The 22,498-nt window shown below is 35.9% G+C and overlaps 1 protein-coding gene across 5 annotated transcripts in view; it reads right to left on the bottom strand.

The window, feature by feature from the left end:
- Positions 1 to 17,376, bottom strand: part of LOC101898447 (anoctamin-2) — a 48,242-nt gene extending 30,866 nt beyond the window's left edge. For 2 of the 5 annotated variants that reach the window (XM_059129345.1, XM_059129349.1), the window contains exon 1: positions 2,969 to 3,094. The gene's annotated coding sequence lies outside the window, so the exon portion shown is untranslated. The other 3 variants (XM_059129348.1, XM_059129346.1, XM_059129347.1) reach the window with 3 other exon arrangements.
- Positions 17,377 to 22,498: the final 5,122 nt, after the last annotated feature.

Below are 22,498 nucleotides of genomic sequence, written 5' to 3'. Positions count from 1 at the left end.
GTCTGTAGCATCTCCTGTTATTAGGAACATCCAATTTAAAATTTCAAACAACAATTGGTACAACCATCCAAATACCGAATATCGGGAGTATAGATGGAGTTAGATGACTCGTGAGCTGAACATATCGCAATATTCCATTCGGCAAATATTGAAAACTGAGCCGTTGAAATTACACCGCAGCGGAAAGAAAATAGACTCAAAGGAGCTGCTTTGCCGAAAGTGGTGAACTGCCGAATTTGGTTTTCTCCGCTTCAATGAGAAAACATTCGTTGTCCTGCAGTTTGTAAAGAAGCAAAATCGTGTTTACTTGTCAAAGAGGTCAACTGAAAATGTGCACCTTCGGTTGGCCACCAGAACTAAAGCGCCGACCATTGTGGTGGTGTGGGCCGCAATCCGCTCGTATTAATCGACCTTGGTATTAGAATAAATGCCAAATATTATCGCGAAAATATACTGGAGGGTGTATTAAAGCCTTGGGCATGCAAACATTTTGGCCGCAGACCTTGGACATTCGAACAGGAATCAGCACCATCGCACTCAGCACGTGCCAGCCAAGAATGGTTATAAAATGAGGTTCCTCGCTTCATTTCCAGCGTACAATGGCCACCAAAATCTCCGGAGACCAAGCCGTTGGACTATTGTATCTGGAGTACTTTTGGAAAGCAAGGTTGGTACTAAAAATACCAAAGTGTCGATCAACTCAAGCAAGCGCTTCGCCGGGAATCGGCCAAAATAACGCAGAGCAACATTCGGGCAGCGTGTGACGTTTTCATTGGCCGTTTGCAGGCCATTATTTGTGCCAAAGGTGACCAATTCGAACAAATCTAAATTTATTGAAAAATGTGATGCTATTTCCGACATATTTTGCATTCATTCAAAAAAGTTGACAAAAAATGTAAAAATTATGGCGTTTGACTTTGTTGCAGTTTTTTTATCTTACCCTGCAGAGTTTTAAGCTATTCCGCTAGAAAATCCATCAAAATACTAAATATGGGGAGATGCCGTTTAATGGGGTCTATACTAAAAAGTGGATCTATATAGACAAAGTTCTGCCGCAGTTGGTGGATCTCAATACAAACTCTAAATACACAATTTTAAACTATTCTGTTAGAAAGGGTGGCGAACATCGTCAAAATACCGAATACGGGGACATACAATTACATGAGGGCTACATGAAAACATGATATAACTCATCATACATGATATAACTCATCTTCGAGCTTGACCGGATTGCAGCTAAAAGACAACTATATGCAACATTTTAGCAATGCCGTTTGTACTCTAGCGTGATTACAACAGACAGTCGGACTTGACTTTGATATAATACAGGGTTGCCCATAGTCGACGGACCCATCTGGCAACGCCATATAATACAGGGTTGCCCATAGTCGACGGACCCATCTGGCAACGCCATAACTTTTGACAGAGATGTCACATCGCTTAATGACAAACCGCGTTTGAAGCGTCAGTCCAAGCAGATTTTTACCATGAACCAATACACGCCACGCGAAATATTTGAAATTTACATTCAACAGAAGAAGTCAAATGTGAAAACTCAACGTGCTTTTAAAAAATGTGAGAAGTGCGCCTTCTAAGAACACCATTAAGCGTTTATACGAACAATTTTCGACTGGTAAGGCTCGTTCTAATCCGAAGAGGCCATATAAAAGTCGACCAAGGCGATCGCCCGAGAATATCGCTGCCGTACAAGCCAGTGTTGAGAGGTCCCCCCCCCCCAAAAAAACGCCGTTCTCAGCAGTTGGGCATGGCTCGGTCCACTTTATAACGGATTATTCGCATTGATTTGCATTTGTTCCAGTACAAAATTCAATTGACGCAAAGAATGTTGCCTGCGGACAAGCCTCGTCGATTGGAATGGGCCGTCGAATATGGGCAACCCTGTATTTCGATGAGTTCCAAATGAAATGACAAACTATAGTTGTGTTCCAGTACTTTTTAGTAGTAAAACTAGCAGAAGAGAGAACAGTTCGAAATGTCATTCTCATTTAGGTTTGCTCAAAAAATAAGGGAAGGGAAAATTAGCAGAAATGCGATAAAATGTCAAAATTCAAAAAGTAAACAGCCTAAATCGGACTGGTGAAACCTTACTGAAAAGAGAGCCAACATTTAAAAAATGAGTATTGAAGACGATAAGTTAAAATTAATAATTTATAATAATAATTAATAATCTGATTCCTCATTCAGCCAGTCCTCTTCACTGCTGGAATCATCCAAAAGTGAATACATCAGTTGCTCCATATTTTCTCTTTTTGTTTTTTGCACGACAAATATTAGTTTTTCCTTTAGTTTTCAAGTTGATCATTTTCTTTATTGAAACGTATCAATACATTTTTCAACCTTGTTAGCCCTGCCAATTAAATATCAAAGTTACAATATGCACATTTCTGCTCGGCCAAATTCATGTAGCTAAAACAAGCAGAAATGTGCACCACTCAGCGCCATTTTTTTCTCGAGAGAGCGGCAAGTTTTGCTAGTTTTTGGAGTACGGGAACGCGTTGTAGCAGAATTAGTGCTAATTAGCACTAATTTGCAGGTTCTGGAACACAGCTTATGTTTGTGAAAACTAACTAATACCGGTGTGGGAATACTAAATTACAGCAAATACGCTATCTCAAGAAGTTACAAATGGAATAACCAACTTTTTGTACCCACCACCACATTTCTACACAATATTTCAACATCTAAACTTGGCCTCAAATATGTGCTCAAAATCGTAATTTGTTAATATTATAACCCGATCTCATGGTGTGCTTCAGTATGGATCATTTCAAAATCCAACAGACTTTAGACCCGCATTTATTTCTATGACATCATTGCATTAAAAAATATTATTCATCGATTTTATTTGTTTTATGTTCCAATTTGTTTCAATTAGGCATATGCCGCCGTTTATTATTTATTTATTTATTTATTTAATATTTCACTTTAATTATTTTCTTTTTCTCACATTTGCCTTATCAAAAGTATATTTCTTTTACATTTGTTTTTGTTCCAAAAAACACGAACCGCAAAAAAATATGCTTTTCATTTAGAAGCGCGAAATTTTGGCGTTTTGTTGTTGTTTTTTTTTTTTTGTTTTTGTAATACGCACAAGAATATCACTCCAGTTAACGTTGAAGTGCGTCCACACGAGCGTTACGTTTAAAACTGAATCAAAGGCACAGTGTTTCAATGCTCCATAGAATAGAAGGTAGATTTGGTGCTCCCAAGTTGTTTGCTTTGCAAGAGCTCTCAAGAGCTTGCTGTTGACGCCTTGTGGAGAGCACATTATTGTGTTGGTTGGTTGGTGTGTGTGTGTGCTCCTCTTCATAGACGTCTATGATAAAGCCAATTTCGAGGTGCCTACACATATACGGCTTTGGTGTGTCGTTTTTTTTTGTTTTGTTTTTCATTACTGATATACAGGCTTTTCCGTTGATTGCTATGAGCGTGAACGCTCTGGCATCATCTCTATTGTTGCTGTTTTTGTTTTAAACAAAAAAATATAATGACGTAGCATTCGGTTGTTTTTGGGCAACCGACACAATAAAAATAGCTTAACCGGCCTTCAGTCAAGCGTGCACCTTGTAACACTCATCCGATTTGTTTGATTCAACAGCTAGCTAGCAGCTTGCTTTGGCGTTTGCTTTTTGTTGTTTAATTCATTCTTTCCAGCACGTCGGCAATCTAATTGTTTTCTTTCTTCTTGTTATTTACTATTGCTCATACAACGCTCCCCAGCCGTCTGCTTTCTAGCGTGAATTGTTGTTATTGTGATTGTGTATTGCCCCCCTTTCACCCCATCCAAATTAATAATCAAATAACGTCATCATCATCATCGTGGTCGTCGTTATAGTTAGCTTATCGCCGAGAGCAGGCAATGGAGAGCAGGCATTGTGGCCAAAACCGTCTATCAATGTTTGATTTGCCTTTTGCTACTGTTTTGCTGTTTGGAGTCAAGTGTATTTGCATTTTGGTGAGTGTCTAAAATTAATATGCTCTTCATATGTTAGGGTGGATTGTGAATGATGGATGTTAGACTTAACAAAAATTAAAATTAGTTAAAGTTCGTAATGTATAGTATCCCATTTCGAACTTTAACTAATTTTAATTTTTGTTAAGTCAAACAGCCTAACAAAAAATTACGTATGGAGATCCACGTCTTCGGATAGCCCCTGTATAATGAAAACTCCCTATATTCGGTATTTTGGTGATTTTACCTGAACTATTTACCAGATTTGTTTCAAATTTCGTACTTAGCCCCAACATAAGGGTTTCATTTGAGAGGTGGATATTGAACATTGCCTATACAGGGTGAGATGAAAGAACTGCAACCAATTTCAGAATGCTATCACTTCCAAGTCATTCGTTCGACAGCTGTTAAAATTATTCCAGTGGCAGCTCATTATATTCTTTACAAGCGTACAAAAGCATTTTGGTGAGAATTTTCGTGATGGAATTCAAGCGTGATATCCTTATATGGGCTGTAAAACCACAAGTGGCTATCGTTAGAGAACTCCAGTATTTAAATGTGAATAAATCTTTTGTGTCTCGTACCATCGCTCGTTTCCGTGATACTGGTACCGTACCCCGACGTCAAGGAAGTGGACGGAAGAAAACAGCAACATCAGAAGAAATGGTTCAAAAAGTAAAGAAGCGACTTGATCGAAACCCGCTTCGCAGTGGCCCAAAACTGGCTCGTGAGCTGAACATATCTCAATATTCCATTCGGCAAATATTTAAAAATGAGCTCTTCGATTGGCCGAAAGTGCTGAAATGCCGAATTTGGTTTTCCCCAATGAGAAAACATTCCTTGCCCAGCAATTTGTAAACAAACAACATGATCGTGTTTACTTGCCAAAGAGGTCAGCTGAAAAGGTGCACCTTGGATTGGCCACCAGAACTCAAGCGCCGGCCATGATGATGGTGTAGGCCGCCATAACAGCCGATGGTCGGCCCTCGCTCGAGTTAATCGACTGTGGCATCAGAAAAAATGCTGAATATTATCGCGAAAATATTCTAGGTATACCATTCCAACAGATATCAGCACCATCGCACTTAGCACGCGCCACCCAAGAATGGTTATAAACTGAGGCGCCTCTCTGCATTTCCAGTGCACAATGGCCACCAAAATCTCCGGATAGCATTCCGTTGGACTATTGTGTCTGGAGTATTTTGGAAAGCAAGGTTGGCACTAAAAAATAGCAAAGTGTCGATAACCTCAGGCAAGCGCTTTGCCGGGAATGGGCCAAAATACCACAGTTTTTTTGGCCGTTTGAAGGCCATAATTCGTGCCACAGGTGACAAATTCGAACAAAACTAAACTTGTTCTATAATTTGATGCTATTTCCGAAATTTTTTGCTTTCATTCAATAAAATTAAAAAAAAGTAAAAATTATGGAGTTTGGAGTATTTTTTATCTCACCCTGTATTGGTTCATAGCCCCCCCCCCCTATTAACAATGCTTTGAAGATTTCTGCCACAGTTTCCAACCAAATCAGCTGAAAATTTACATTTGCTGTTCTTGGTATTTTGAAGGTGTCTGCCACAATTTCTAACTAGCTTAAACTTGACAATTGGGGTTCTCGGTTGGCATATTCGCTCCTTACAAGAACAGCCGATTCATGTCCACTTTTTGATACAGCCATACCCATATAACAGTACCTCCCTACTTTCGATATTTTCAAGGTATCTGCTACAATTTCCAACCAAATCAGCTGAAACCTGACAATTAAAGTTCTCGGTAGATCTGTTCTCTCCTTGTGAAATATGTTCGATTCAGGTCCACCAATTGGTATAGCCCCATATAACAGTACCTCCCGATTTTCGGTATTTTGAAGGTTTCTGCCACAATTTCCAATCAAACTAGCTGAAACTTTACATTTGGCGTTTTCTTCTGTTCTGCCCATGTGAAAAATGTTTGATTTTCCAAATTTTTGAGGTTTCTACTATTATTTCCAACCCGTCGACAACCAATATCAAAAGCTCGAAAGTTAGCGTCACACATCCAAAGGTTGTTCCCGATATTCGGTATTTTGAATGGTGTCTTCAATTTTTTTAAGGAATTGTTTACAACTTGATATATTTCAGGAAATAAGGTCCCAAACTATATGGATGTAAATATTGTAGGTCCACGTTTTCCGTTTCAGGACATTTGAGGTCGATTTAAGGCTGTCCGTCCAATTTGGTATATCGTTATATTATTGTGAAACTTAGCTCGAGTTCGAAGATGGGCAAGATCGGTACACCCTTTCTGGTATATCCTCCACAAAAGGTACAATTTTTCAAGAGAAAAAATTAGAAAGGATCATTCGATTTTGTTCAAACCTTACAAATCCCAAGATTTTTGTCAGGTGCGAAAATAAACAATATCGTCTTACTCCATCAAGTACCTCCCCAAAGCTGGTCAAGATTGGGAATAATTATAACTCGTTTATAATATGAAATAAGAGTGCGATTATCTTCAAATTTCACACATCTCAATATTTCTGCCAACACAAGGTCTGGTGCGAAGATGGAATATATCGATGAACTCCTTTAAGTCACGAAGTTCATAAAACGCAAAAGGTGCATCCAATTCCTTTCAAACTCGGCACATCTCAATATTTCTATCAAAACACGATCTTTTGTGAATATGGTTCATACGCAGCCACTCCTGGTACTTCCAGCATAGCGGTTCAAAGTTTGGAATAATTATGTCCCCCATAAAATGCGAAATAAGCTTCCGATCAAATTTCGAAAACAAGATATGGCGTGAAAATTGGAAATATCGGTCCACTCCCTCTGGTACCTCCGCCACAAAGGGTAAAAATCAAAACGATTACAAAATGCAAAATAACCCCCAATATTCTTCAAATTTCACTATCTCAAAACGTTTACTAATGAATGATAACAAGTAAAAAGCTGTAAGTTCAGCCGGGCCGAACTTTGAATACCCTCCACCATTTGGAACGAATTTGGCAATTCTCAAAAATTCTGTTCAAATCTTAACAAGTAAAAAAACATTAAGTTCGGCCTGCCCAAACTTTTAATACCCTCCACCTTAGGGTAAAAGAAACATTAGAAGAAATGTGGCAAAAACCGCTAAAATGCTGATTATGGGGAGGTACCGTTATATAGGGGCTACACCAAAACGTGGACTTATAATTACAATATTTCGCCACACGAACTAGGACCCATTATGACCCACAAATACCAATTTTTAGACAAATCAGTGAAAAAATGTGGCAAAAACCATCAAAATACCGAATATCGGGAGGTACCGTTATATGGGGGCTATACCAAATCATGAACCCATACATACAATGTTTCGCCACCAGAGCTGGAACCCATTATGACCCACAAATACCAATTTTCAGACAAATCCGTGAAAAAATGTTGCAAAAATCATCAAATTACCGAATATCGGGAGGTACCTTTATATGGGGGCTATACCACAACGTGGACCGATATAGCTCATTTTCAATACCAACCATCCTATACACAATGCAAATAGCTCTGCTAAATTTTGGCGCTCTACGTCAAATGATGTGGGCTGTATCGTGATTTCAATAGACTGAGAGAAATCGACTTAGAATTTTATGCTGATTATGAATATATATACTTTATGGGATCTAAGACGAATATTTAAGGATGTTACAAACGGAATGACAAAGTTAATATACCCTCCATTCCAAGGTGGGTATAAAAATACCGAATATACTGGGTCTCTACTACGACATGGACCTGCATAGGTAACTTTTGTCATAGGCCATAACAGTATTCAAATGCGAAACTTAAACAAATCGGTGAATAATGTAGCTAAAATTATCAAAATACAGAATATGGGAAGGTACCGTTATATGTGGGCTATACGAAAACGTGGACCTGCACAGACAATCTCCTGTCATAGGCTCTAGCATCCATTACGAACATCAAATACCAAATTTGAAACAATTCGGGTGAATAATGTCGCTAAAATCAACAAATTACCGAATATCGGGAAGTACCATTATATGTGGGCTATACGAAAACGTGGACCTGCACAGACAATCTCCTGCTACAGGCTGAAGCATCCATTACGAACATCAAATACCAAATTTGAAACAATTCTGGTGAATAATGTCGCTAAAATCATTAAAATACCGAATATCGGGAGGTACCGTTATATGGGGTTATACCAAAACCCATGGCCCATTTTCAATAGTTATTCAGATATAATATACTTTTGGGTAACATTTTATCAATCTACTTCATTTCGTTCGGAAGCTAGAGTGATTTCCACAGACGGATAGACGGATGGGCATCGCTTAATCGAAATTTATGCTGATCAAGAATATATATACTTTGTGGGGTCTAAAATTTATGTTTCGAGGTGTTACAAACGGAATGACAAACTTAATATACCCTCCATACTCTGGTAAAGGATATAAAAATCGGCCAACCCTTTTTGGTATTCTCACGTTTGCATATAATAATATAGAAAATTCGAGAATAATATATATTTATGGGTTCACTGCTAGTCTTGACCTTTACTGTTAAGGCGAACTTAAAATATATTCGTTATTCTGATTTGTTCATGCCAAGAGCCCATTAAATTTTCACAAAATACAAAAAAAAATATAATTGTGTTTTTGGCCCCCAATTTTTTAAGAACTGCCCTGCATAACAATTCGAAACGGAAGTAATTCAAATAATAATGTCAAACCATCGCCCAACAACCCTCAACATTCGTGCAAATCTTTACCTTCATTCAACAAATGACAAAACAAAAATAACCAACCATACAAAGGACCTTCGTTAGAACTTTAAAAAGTTTCTTCTTTAAGAAGCAACCTGTTCCAAACAGTTGAGGTTGGCAAGCACAAAAGAAGGAGGAGGAACTAAGCTACAAGTGCCACATCGTGATTGCATGGCATGAAAAATGACAACAGAGGATGTTTTATTCTTTGAAAAATGTCTGCTGCACTATTGTTGGTTGGACGGCCAGTCAGTCAGTCAGTCGAACATTACCTTTTATGAGGAGCAATTTCGTAGAAATTTATTGGGATTGTTTGCGAAGTCAGTAGGGCAAAGGAAGTGGTTGTGTTTTGTTTCTTTTTATTGTGTTCGTATTCTTGAATGGATGGACGTATGAATAAATTAATGTAAATGTTTGAAATGTTGTACAGAAATGAGGTCACAACATGTTATCGAAAAATTGAGGCTAGAAACTTTAAAGAGGGTAAATTTATTAATGGTCAACTTTTAAATTGCAGCGTCTAATATAGCCACCACTACGCCCTCAAAATTGATAAAAATTGGCACTTTCTTTGATTTTTGAAATTCCACTTGAAACGGAGTCTCCAAATTTGGAATACGTAACGGAACTTGGAACAAAAATAAATTTGTAAAATCATATAGAAATCGTTTCAGATTTAGATATAGCTCCAATATATATTTTCGGCCGATTTCATGTATTTGATGCACCAAACACACTATGTATCTCTAACTTCGATGATATTTGGAATGTGTAACGGAATTGAAAAAGAACATACATTTTCCAAATTATATTGAAATCGGTTGAGGTTTGGTTATAGCTCCCATATATATTTGGAATGTGCGACGGAATTTTGATCAGAAAATAAATTAGTCAAATTATATTGAAATCGGTTCAGATTTGAATATATCTCCCATTTTTGGCCGATTTCACATATTTGATTCACCAAACACGAGTGCGATGATGCTGAGACCTGTTGGAATGTCCAAGATCTGCGGCCAAAATGTTTGCGTGCCCAAGGCTTTTATACACCATACAGGATATTTTCGCGATAATATTCGGCATTTATTCTGATGCCATGGTCGATTAATACGAGCGGAGAGCGACCATGTTGTTACGGCTGTTATGGCGGCTCACACCATCACCATGGCCGGCGCTTGACTTCTGTTGGCCAACCAAAGGTGCAAATTTCTGCTGACCTCTTTGGCAAGTAAACACGATCATTTTGTTTGTTTGCAAACTGCTGGACAACGAATGTTTTTACATCAGAGAATACCAAATTCGGCCAAGCAAAGCAACTCTTTAGCTCTTTTGAGTCTATTTTCTTTCGGTTGCGGTGTAAGTTCTTGCACTTTTTGGAATTTCAATGGCTTTACCCCGAGCTCATATTTCAACATTTGCCGAATGGAATATTGTGATATGTTCAGCTCACGAGCCGTTTCTAGGCCACTGCGACGCGGGTTTTGATAAAGTCGCTTCTTTACTTTTTGAACCATTTCTGCTCATGTTGCTGTTTTCTTCCGTCCAATTGCTAGACGTCGGGCTACGCTACCAGTATCACGGTAACGAGAGATGGTACGAGACACAAAAGAATTATTCACATTTAAATGCTGGAGTGCTCTTACGATAGCCACTTGCGGTTTTCCAGCCAAATATAAAGAAATCACACTATCACGCTTGAACTCCATTACGAATAACTTTTTTTTTTTTGAAAATTCTCACAAAAATGCTTTTGTACGCTTGTAAACAATATAATGATCTGTCACTGGAATAATTCTAACAGCTGTCGGACGAGTGGCTTAGAAATGACAGCAGTCTGAACTTGGTTGCAGTTTTTTTCAACTCACCCTGAATGTTGCTACATCGAATTCTCTAACTGGAACATAAATCACACTCAACTTCAAAATATTGCGATTTCATGCACGCTTGGTATTTGCTATGGAATTAATAAATCCGAAGGACAAACCCTTCGTGTATGCGGTCTAAAATTGGCATGTTCTTGCTTCTCTCATGGTCAGCTGTTCCTGGCATGTTCACGCATTGGTAGACCGGGCTATATATTTGTTTACGCATTAAAGTATTAGAATAATTACGTGTTTAAAGTGTTTGAATTTGTTTTAATTTTTTTTAAACCAGCAAATATTTGTATATAACATTTTGAATGCATATAAAATCAAAGGGGTAGCGCATCGGGTTCATCTAGAATAATATATTATATATTTTCTTTTTATAATTGTTTGTAATTGAAATATTAATTAAATTTAGTCGCAATTGTTTTTAACAATCAAACAAATGCACGACGTGGTAGCACTTTTATTTAAATTCAATATTGACCTTAAAATTACTAAAGAAAACAAAATAAGCTTCTAACTGAAAAGTAAACAGTCGTCAATTTTGTTTAGCTTATTTATTTTGTAACCAAACACTTGTCACTAAACAAAGCGAATATCTTTGTTAGATGACATGTTAATATCTATTATGGAGATACAATATCTCAATTCCATTAAAATTGAAAATGTCAAAAGAGAACCAGTTAAGAAGGAACAAAAGTCGTACTGTATGATACGCTACTCCATAATACATAACATAACAAATAAACGTTTATATTAGAAATTTGTATTGGAAAATAAATCGTAAGAATTTTAATCGTAATGAATTGCCTGATTATGTGTTAATAGAAATATTGGGATGTGCCAAATTTGAAAATAATCGGTGGCTCATTTTGCTTTTTACGACCTTTAAAGTTAATAAAATGGTAGACTCCTTCATGGGGGAGGTACCCGCTGTAGCCCATCTTCACACCAGACTTTGTGTTAATAAAAATATTTGGATGTGTGAAATTTGAAGAGAGTTATAATTATTCAAAATGTTGACCCTTTTTGTGAGGTGTACTTGATAGAGTGGGCTGATATTGTTTATTTTCGCCTCCGTCATAGCACTGATGCAAATATTGGGATTTATAAAGTTTGCACAAAATTCGATGATTATTTCTCCTTTTATGTGGTAAATTATTTTCTATGAAAATGTTGAACTTTTGTGATGGAGGTACCAGAGGGAGGGGATATTGCCCATCTTCGAACTCGATCTAAGTTCGAAAATAATATTGCGATGTACCAAGTTTGGATCATATCGGGTACCCCCTTCGAGAGTTGTAGTGCACACCAGCCATACAGACAGACAGAAGGACGGGCGGACACACCTAGATCTACTCCAAATGTCCTGCAACGGATTTGGTCCAAGAAACGTTATTTCGATGAGAAGAATATATACCTCTGTATTCATATGGCTGAGGGTATAAAAAATAATGTTTTTATAAAAACTCTTTCCGAAACATAGATATTCCCAGCCAAATAAAGACACTGCCCGAAAGAAACAACAATAATGGGAGTAAACCTAGCTGTTTTGCATTTTTGCATATCCCATTTTACTTTGATAAATATAGTGGTGGAGGGTATAACAAGTTCGGCAATACCGTTTTACTTGTCTATATCTATATTAATAAAAGTGTTAAGTAATAGACTGACTGACTCCACGTCCAGACGAAATGGCCGAAGCCAGAATCTTGAAGTTTTGAGTGAAGGTAACTCTTTTGTACGAGGGTGTAAAATTTTTTGGAAATTCGCTCTAGAACCGTACGAAAAGTACTAAAAGGTACCTATTATTTTACCCTTTGTATTTGACGAACTAGTAAAGCTAAAATTCTTAAATTAGAAATGAGGGTCTCTGATGAATGAACCAAACGTTTTTTGTAATTTCGCACTTGTGCGGAAAGTACTATATTTGGTACCATCTCGTATCATGTGAAGGCTTAGAGCAGAAAAACCTTAAATTTGGAATGGGTATCAAGTTTGAGGAATAGGGTCGATGTAAGGAGGTAATTTTGGAAGTGCGTACTCATGTATACAAAAGGCACTAAACGGTACTAAATTTGGTACTTTTCGAATTTGGACGAATGTCTGGAGCTGGAATCCTGAATTTTGAAATGAACATTACTGGAGAATAGGAGGTAGTTATGGAAATTTCTACTTATATGCACGTAAAGTACTAAATTTTGGTAAAATTGCAATTTGGTTGAACCGAAAGAGCTGGTATCTTGAACTTTGGAAATAAGATTAAGTCCGAATGGGGGGAATGAGGGATTGGGATTTGGAGGTAGTTTTGGAAATTTGTACTCATATGTAATAAATAGCACTAAATATGGTACCATTTGGATTTGGGTGAACCGATAGAGCTGGTATACTGAACTATCGAAATAATATTACTGTCGGAGTGCAGGATTTTGTATGTAAATATTTTTAGTAATACGTACTAAAATGTACTAAAGTTGGTACAATTTGTGTTTGGGTAAACCGATGGAGATGGAATCCTGAAATTTGGAAATAAGATTTCTGTTGGATTGTATAACGCAGGTTGCTATGGAAATTTGTACTTATGCGTACTAAATTTGTACTTATGTGTACTAAAATGCACTAATTGGTACAACTTGGGTTCGAGTAAACCGATAGAGCTTGATTCCAGAAATGTAGAATTGGTGAGACTGTGAGATTGTATAATTGGGGTATGTAAGAAGTTTTGGAAATGGTACTAAATTTGGTATAACTTGTATTTGGGAGGTGTCAGATTGAAGATGTAGGAAGCTTTGGAAATTCGTACTTATGTGTACTAAATGGTACTAAATTTGGTACAATTTTGATTTGGGTGAACCGATAGGATTGGAACCCTTTAATTGAAAAATATGCTTTCTATTTGATTGTATGACGAAGGTTGCTAAGGAAATTTGTACTTATGTGTACTATAATTGGTAAAAATTGGAATTGTGGTAACCCGAATGATTGCCACTGATGGAGTGCAGGATAGATATACCTAAGGTTTTGGAAATGTGTTCTATAATTTTTGTTAGTGCTACTAAAGTGTGCCGTTGGGTGTTGGGATAGAGCTGGAATCTCGATATTTGGTATTGAGGTGTCTTCTGATATCTGGTGGTGGTTTTGCAAATGCGTATTATAATTGTACGAAAAGTCCCAAATCGTACAAATTTCGGATCACTGTGTTTGCTAAATTTTGGTATTGAGTGAGTGTAATATAGAGCTGGAATTCCTAAATTGATATTGAGGTCACTCCTGGTTTTCATATGGAGACTTTGAAGTTTGGATAAAAAATTGAATGTGAGTCCTAAATTCCTATAACATTTTCCTATTCTTTCCAAAAAAGGAAAAACTTAAGTAATATATAAAACCTTGAAAAATCGTTCTAAAATAAGAAGTTTAGATTAAACATTTTTTCAAACGGAGCAAATTGTCCATTTTGGGTACTGACAAGTAGAAAAGTAGTTAAATTCGACCAAGCCGAATTTTTAATACACTCCACCTTTTGGAAGGAACTTGAAAATTTTCAAAAAATAAAATTCCATTGAAAAATATTGGTTAATTTAAAACCGTTGTACAATATCGCTAAAATCCTCCAAAAATCCAATATAGGGGGTAATATTATATGGGAGCTATACGAATACGTGGACCTGCATAGACAATTTTCCATCAAAGGCTGTAGTACCCATTACTAACTTTAAATACCAAATTCGAAAAAATGAGGTAAATCATGTCGCTAAAATCATCAAAATTCCGAGTATATTGACGTACTGTTACTTGGGGCTGTACTAAGACGTGAGCCTGCTTGAGCAATTTTCTGTAATAGGATTAGTACTCATTATGAATTTCAAATTCCAAATTTAAAACGAAGTGAAAAGTGTGACACAAATCATCAAAATACCGAACTATACCCAAACTTGGACCTATTAACAAAAACATCCTTGTTTCTTACGTAAAGGGAACACGTGCTCCCGCAAAGATTCAACATTTTTGGCAAGATGAAGCATGGTATGAAGTATTTTAGAGCTTTGTTTATGTTAAACACCAAGTAAAAAGCTGTAACATCTTGACTTCTTTAGATATCGGAATTAATTCTTTTTAAGTGTTATTTCTAAAAAATGTGTCGCCGAAAAAATCACTTTCAATTACCAGTTCTACGTATTCTGTGTAATTATTAAAAATTATATCATAGCAGTAGTTTTAGTCTTTAATGCATAGTTTTTAAAGCTTAATAATTTACAAATCTGGCTCACGTAAGTTACACAATTTTTAGTATAAATGATGACTCGATTAAATAGAAATAAATACTTTTTTCAAAAAACCTAATCCTATTTTTCAGTAAGAGGTTTTAGTTTGAGAGTTAAAAACCTTAAAAATTATATATTTACTGTTTATAATAGGCCCATATAGGATGGTTCTCTACACCCAAAGTAGCCTAAACACACATTTAAGTCAAATCGATTGGAAAATATAATCAAACCCCTCCAAATAGGTAAAATCTGGAGGTACTTTTATATGATCTCTACTCCCAAACATTGACATTGAAAAATTTCCGCGAAGAGGTCTTCTAATCACCGGATACCTTCACATAAGAGTTACAATAAAGCATGATCCTATACTTATAATTATCTGCAAGAATTTGTTCTTCTTTCTAAAATCTCAAATTACCAACATTTGAGGAATTTTAAAGGAGCTACATCATTTGTTACTATAATTTTTCAAATTTTTACATATAAATTTAAAGACGAAGGTGTGGCCAGTTCCTCTGACCTCAAACAGATACCTAGGGTTGGAGGGAGAGAGTCAAGATTACGTCGATGCGGAACAGATATCTTCATGATTTCGGCAAATATTAGAATTTTAGATAAATCGAAGAAATGGGCGCAAAATTGGGCGTGGCCACTTTTTCTTTGCATAAAAACCTACACCATGGTACGAACATTTGTAAAAATATACAAATAGTTCTAGACGGTCTCAAGTGATTCAATTACCAACGAACAACAATTGGTTTATATATAGATTAAAAAGTAGGCGTTGTCAGTTCCTCAGCCCCCAAATTAATACTTAGGATTTGAGGGAAAGTCAACAGTATGTCGTGTAATAATTTTAAAACCGATATCTTCATTATTTGGCAAATATAAGGATTTTAGATAAATCGAAATAGCGGGCGAAAAAGTAGGCGTGTCAATATTTTTTTTAAAAAACCTAACTCGGGGTATGACGAACGTTTGTACAAAAAATTATGAAAATCGGTTCAGCCGTTCTCAACTGATTCCATTACCAACGAACAACAATTGATTTTTTTATGTATATAGATTAATATTCGGGTTTCTCTTGGAACAATATCCATTAAATTTTGCTGACTATCCATAACTTATTTATGTAACTCCAATGATTTATTGAAATTACTCTAATTCCAAAATAATTCTATAAAAAGGCGTTTGTATTTATCTTTTAATGTAAATACACTTAACTCCACACAAATCAGCGGTAAATACAAAGTTTGTTTACAAACATTGATACCGTTAACAAGTGGATACGAACACACACATACAAACAAGAAATCAGCTGTTTTGCACATATGATTCAGTGTCAATTAGCGGTAACATTGGCAACCCTTGAAAACACTTGTCATTGAAAACACTGTTATGTTATATTTATTCACGGTTATGTGTACACTTTTTGCTATAGTATATAAAAAGATGGTTGTTGTTGTTTTTTGTTTTGTTTTATTTACACAATGATTTTTGTTTTGTTTACTACCTATTTTGTTAATGGAACACACACCTTGCTTATTTATATTAGCTTAATTATATACAAATTTGTTCAGTTATTCATAAAAAATATTTTGGCATTTTGATTGTTTTCTTTTGGAGGAGAATGAAATACAAAAAAAAAAAAAAAAAACACCAAAACCAAAATGGCAAATGAATCATGTTTGCCATTGAAAACCCACATGCACTGGATTCCGCAGAAGTTAGGCGATATGATCTCAAACAGATGCGGTTAGTAAATTTTTGCAAATGCTTTTGTTGTTGTTGCTGGGATTATTATAATTAGTTGGAGGTTAGTTGATTTTTTTTATTAAAGAAATCGGAAATACCACTTACTTCACAAGAGTAACTTTCTTCGATTTGACACACAGAGAGACCTTATGGGCCTTATTTTTGGAACTAAAGGTATTTTTTGGAATTCACAATATTTCCAATTTTTTTAATTTTTGATATTTTTGTTTCACTTCAAAACTTTTGTGGTGGGAGTAGCTCAATGTAACCCTGACAAGACCACAAACAACCTCACTATACACAGAATACCGCACAATTTTTTATTTCATTTCTCATTGGGGGATAAAATTAATGTTATGTTTGACCAAGGCAAAGGTTGTTCTGTGATTATCCCACCCAACCTCAAAAATGTTGCCTTTGATGTTTTATAAAAATAAAACGTATTTTCTTTCGTGCAAAAGCGGAGTATTTTCTTTTTCGTTTTCTTTACGTATAACACTTCTGCCTTATGGCTCACGGAATTAATTACTGACTGATGGTTGGCTGCCTCAGCGATTGGTTGGCTGGCCAGTGCTTCACTGCATTCATTTTTTTCACTAGAATAAATATGTTGTTAAATATTCACAAATAACAATAAATGACATCATTTTACAAATATTGCCTTCCACACAAAAGAGAGAATTTTCATTGCTTGTTGACGAAAGATATTCTGTGATTTTTTTCACATCTTTCCCATTATTTGTTGTTGATTTATTCATTATATTCTTATATAAATGCACATTAAATATTCTTTTGGAAAAAAAATTACATTGAAAAAACTTTTTTTTTAATTTTTCACTTTACGAGTAGAAGTGGGTAAGTAGTATTTTTTCAAGCAAAAGAAACTACAACGAAAAAAAAAAAATTCAACTCCAAGAATGTAAAAAAATTGTCCCGCAATAGTCATGTATCGCTTGGATTGTCCGTGGCAGCGAAATATTTGAAGAAATTATTGAAGAACTACTATAGCACTGCGCACCGTACAACGTCGTTCAACACTGGAGCTATGTAGAAAGTAACACAATGAACGGGGCACACGCACGATTTCTGCTGCTGCTCTACACACGACGTCAACGTCATCATTAGTGTCGACATAAACGATTGTCGGCGTTTCTTTTAATGAATGGTGAAGCAGCACGACGCTCGAGTAACATAGAAAATGTTAACATATCCGCACACAATACTATTTATGTATTATTATTGTTCGTACCTACAGACAATACAATTTTAGGTATTCTGTCCGCTACGCTATGCGGAGCAACCAATAAACAAATGCCCTCTTGCACAGATGTTATTGCTGCTGCTGCTGGTGGTGGTGGTTGTTTGAAATTTGTATAGGTATGTCTGTGTGTGTTTTTGTTTACCCTAGGTTGCGTTGACGAAGATGGCTGGAAATGTCAAATGTCAGATAAAACTGGAGAGAAAACATATTGAAATAAAAACAAAATACACTTCAAACAGGGTGTTTCGTCATGTTCAGGTTTATTAATTTAGTGTCGACACAAACCCTCACCGAATAATTTATAATGTACGACCGAATAAGTGATATTAGAAAAAAGAATAAAACAAGTTAGAAAAGCAATAAGTTCGGCCGGGCCGAAATTTGAATACCCTCCAGCATTTGGAACGAATGTGGAAATTTTCAAAAATAAAATCCTTAAAAAATTCTGTTAAATTTTTATACCCTACACCACAAGGTGGTCAGGGTATTATGTCTTTGTGCATTTGTTTGTAACAGGCAAAAGGAAACTATTGGTCTATCAATAGTTCCTTTTGATGATCTGCATAGAATCACTTTCTGAGTTGATTTATGCATGTCAGTCCGTCTGTCCGTCTGTCCGTCCGTCTGTCCATGTATTCTTGTGAACAAAATGCAGGTCGCATTTATTATCCTATTGAGATGAAATTTTGCAAACAACATTTGTTTGGTCCTAGGACGAACCCTATTGAAATTGGAGATAATCGGTCTAAATTTAGATATAGCTCCCATATATATCTTCGTCCGATTTGCTTTTTATTGTGCACCAAACGTGTAATATCAGCCCGAATAGTATGGAATTTTGCACATACAACCAAATTAGGCCTGAAAATAAGTATGCCAAATTTGATCGAAATCGGTTCAGATTTAGCTATAGCTCCCATATATATTGTTCATCCGATTTGTTATTTTTGTCCTCCGCAGCCGTAATATGCACTCTGTAAAAACAATATTTGGGAAATATATCAAATGCAGCTCAGAAATACCTTTGCTAAATTTTATCGAGATCGGTTCAGATTTGGATATAGCTCCCATATATAACTTCGTCCGATTTACCATTTATTGTGCACCAAACGTCTAATATTTGTCCAAATGGGATGGAATTTGGCACATACGATTTAGTCTAGAAGGTAGTATGCCAAATTTGGTGAAGATCGGTTCAGATATAGTTATAGCTCCCATATATATTGTTCATCCGATTAATTGTATTTGTTACCCACAGCCGTAATATGCACTCCGTAACAACGATATTCAGGGAAATATATGAAATACGGCTCAGAAATATGTTTGCCAAATTTTATCGAGATCGGTTCCGATTTGGATATAGCTTCCATATATATTTTTATCCGATTTCAAATTAATTTCGCACCAAATGGGCAATACAAGTCCGAATTTAAAAGATACAAATGCTTATTTAGTCCTTTGAATTTTAAATTATAATTATAGCGTGTATGATTGAATTCTCCCATAAAAACTTTTAATTATTAAGTGGAGCTCAACTAAATTAGCAAAGTGGTGTAGGGTATCACAAAATCGGCCCGCCCGACTTTAGGACTTTTTTTACTGGTTAAAAATACCGAATATAGCCGTTATATCGGGGTCTATCCGACCTACATAGGCATTGTTTGTCATTAGCCATTACCATATTCAAATTCGAAACTTGAATAAACGGTTAATAATGTCGCTAAATCAACAAAATACCGAATATCGGGAGGTACCGTTGTATGGGGGCTATACGAAGACCTGGACTCGCATAGACAATTTTCTGTCACAGGCTGTAGCATCCTTCAAATACGACATCTCAAAAAATTCCGGTGAGTATTGTACCTAAAATCGTCAACATACCGAATAGAGGGAGGAACTGATATATGAGGGCTTTGCGAAGAGGTGGACCTGCACATACAATTTTCTGTCTTAGGCTGTAGTATCCATTACCAAATTTGAAACAATTACGGTGAATAAATTCGCTAAAATCATCAAAATACCGAATATCGGGAAGTACCGTTATATGGGGCCTATACGAAGACATGGACCTGCACAGAAAATTTTCTGTCATAGGCTGTAGTATCCACTACGAACATCAAATACCAAATTTGAAAAATTCAGGTGAAAATCAATAAAGTACCGATTATCGGGAGGTACAGTTATATGGGGGCATATGGGGCTATACGAAGACGTGGACCTGCACAGACAATTTTCTGTCTTAGGTTGTAGCATCCATTTTCATCCATTCCGATGAATATTGTCGCAAAAATCATCAAAATACCGAATATCGGGAGGTACCGTTATATGGAGGCTATACCAAAACGTAGACCTACATGGCTCATTTTCAATAACAAAAGTCCTGTAGACATAATATACATTTGAGTAAAATTTTATCAATCTACTTCAATTTGTTCGGAAGCTAGAGTGATTTCCACAGACGGACGGACATTACTAAATCGACATAGAATTTTGTGCTGATCAATAATATATATTCTTTACATTATTTGTATCTTTCTTTGTATATTTCGAGGTGTTACAAACGGAATGACAAACTTAATATACCCTCCATACTATGGAGGAGGGTATAAAAAAATGACAACAGTTGGCCAATTCCGAATATATCACTGTTTTGTCTGGGGTTATGTGTCTCCATATCTCCACTTTTGTCTAATATTTATGAGACAGTGTCAACACATTTTCTGGTGGAGGTCGAGATTCGATTTTTGTGAATCACCAATTGTGTGAGTCTGCTCATGACTTTGGGTAGTATTTAAATATTTCTCGACTCGGAAATTTGAGGAAAAATATAACAAGTTAAAACGTATCAGGCGGTTTTATCAACAGATACCCTCAGCCAATGTTCAACTATTTAAATATATTTCGACTTCTGTTATAATTATTCAAACTCTTGACCCTCTATGGAGTGGGTTTTGAAAGAATGGGCGAATATTTTCCTTTTCGTATCGTACCTAAATAAATATGATGTAAATATTGCGACGTGCCAGGTTTGGACTATATTGGTAACTTCCTTCACTTTACATGAGATATGTGATAATTTTTAGAAAATGTTATTATGTGCGTGAGGTACCAGATATAATAGTTGACCGAAGAATTCCATTTTCATGTTTCATCTAATACAAATAAAAGTATTAGTATGGCCAATTTAAAGTATACCGAGGAAGATATTAGTAAAATCATTGCACAATGGACCAACATTCAATTTTTTGTCCAAAACTATTTGTATATCTCCTAATCTCAAACCTAGATTCCAACACAGACCTCGATAATAATCTTCGGGATTCCAGCTCAACTACTTCACGTAGCATTTCAAAAGAAAATTACAAAGTGACCTTAATATCAAATTTCAGAATTGTGTATCTCTCCCGTTCCACCAAGATCAAATTTAGTAACATTTAGTACTTTTCGTACAATTATAGTACACATTTCTGAAACAACGTCCATATATCCAGGCTACACATGAATAGCGACCCAAATACCAGATTTCAATCATATTTGTTCACTCAATACCAAATTGTTGCAAATATAGTACTATTTAGCACTTTTGGTGCACTTGTAGTACATATTTTACATACCTATTACAAACAGGATCCTAGAACAAAATTTCAGCCTCATTCGTTCACCTTATTTTGGCTGGGTGGCGAAAGACTACTTTTGCGATATATACACATTACCTATTGCAGATATGTATTTTTCCAATACTTAGTTTATTTATACTTTTAATTTATTCAATGGTATTTTATCAACAAAAGAAAAAATATAATATATATCTCAATTCTGCAAAACGAATCAAAAATTCATTCCGAGTTCGCATCTTGCTCTTAAACACCTCAAAAACAACGGAAATGCAGCAATTCAGGTTTTGTTAAAAGCTTTGTTTATTTTTGGAGAAACCAACAATCAGAAAAAAACATAAAAAAATAACAAAAAATTAAGAAGCTATACAGGAAATAGAGAATATGACTTCCGGTTGCAGAACCTTTTCACCGCAGGCTGAAACCTTAGGGCCCTACTTTTAATACCTCCTACCATTTGGAAGAAACTTGCAAAATGGGGAAAAGATCTGTTGAAAAAATCTTCTAAAATTATCTAATAACGGAATATCCGGTGATTCATTTATATGGGGGCTATACGAGTTTGTTATGCCATTTATTTGGCAAAAAAGCATATTGAAATGCCAAATAGCAATTTTGAGATATTCCGAGATTGGAAAAAATCGGAAGGTATCATTATTTGAAGGCTATACTGAGACGTGGACCTTCATAGGGAATTATATGTTATAGGAAGAGGTACTCATTACGAACTGGATATACCGATTTTGAAGCAATTGCGTCGGAAAATGTGTTAAAATAGTCGAAATACCGAGTTTTATTAAATACTGAATAAAGGGAGGAAGTGACCATGTTTTGGGCAATTTTATGTCATGGGAGTCCATCACGAACTTCAAGTACCAAATTTGAAACAATTCCTGTGAAAATATCGATTAAATCGACAACATCATCCGAGTATCGCCATGCCCATAGTGGTCTTGAAGAAACGCTTTCATTCTACAATTGGTGTAAGAAATTCGGTGTAAAGAAATTCTTCTTTA

The sequence above is a fragment of the Musca domestica genome, unplaced genomic scaffold (genome assembly GCF_030504385.1).
Source record: "Musca domestica strain aabys unplaced genomic scaffold, Musca_domestica.polishedcontigs.V.1.1 60, whole genome shotgun sequence".
In the NCBI taxonomy this organism is placed as follows: domain Eukaryota; kingdom Metazoa; phylum Arthropoda; class Insecta; order Diptera; family Muscidae; genus Musca; species Musca domestica.
This window is presented reverse-complemented; position numbering and strand designations above follow the sequence as displayed.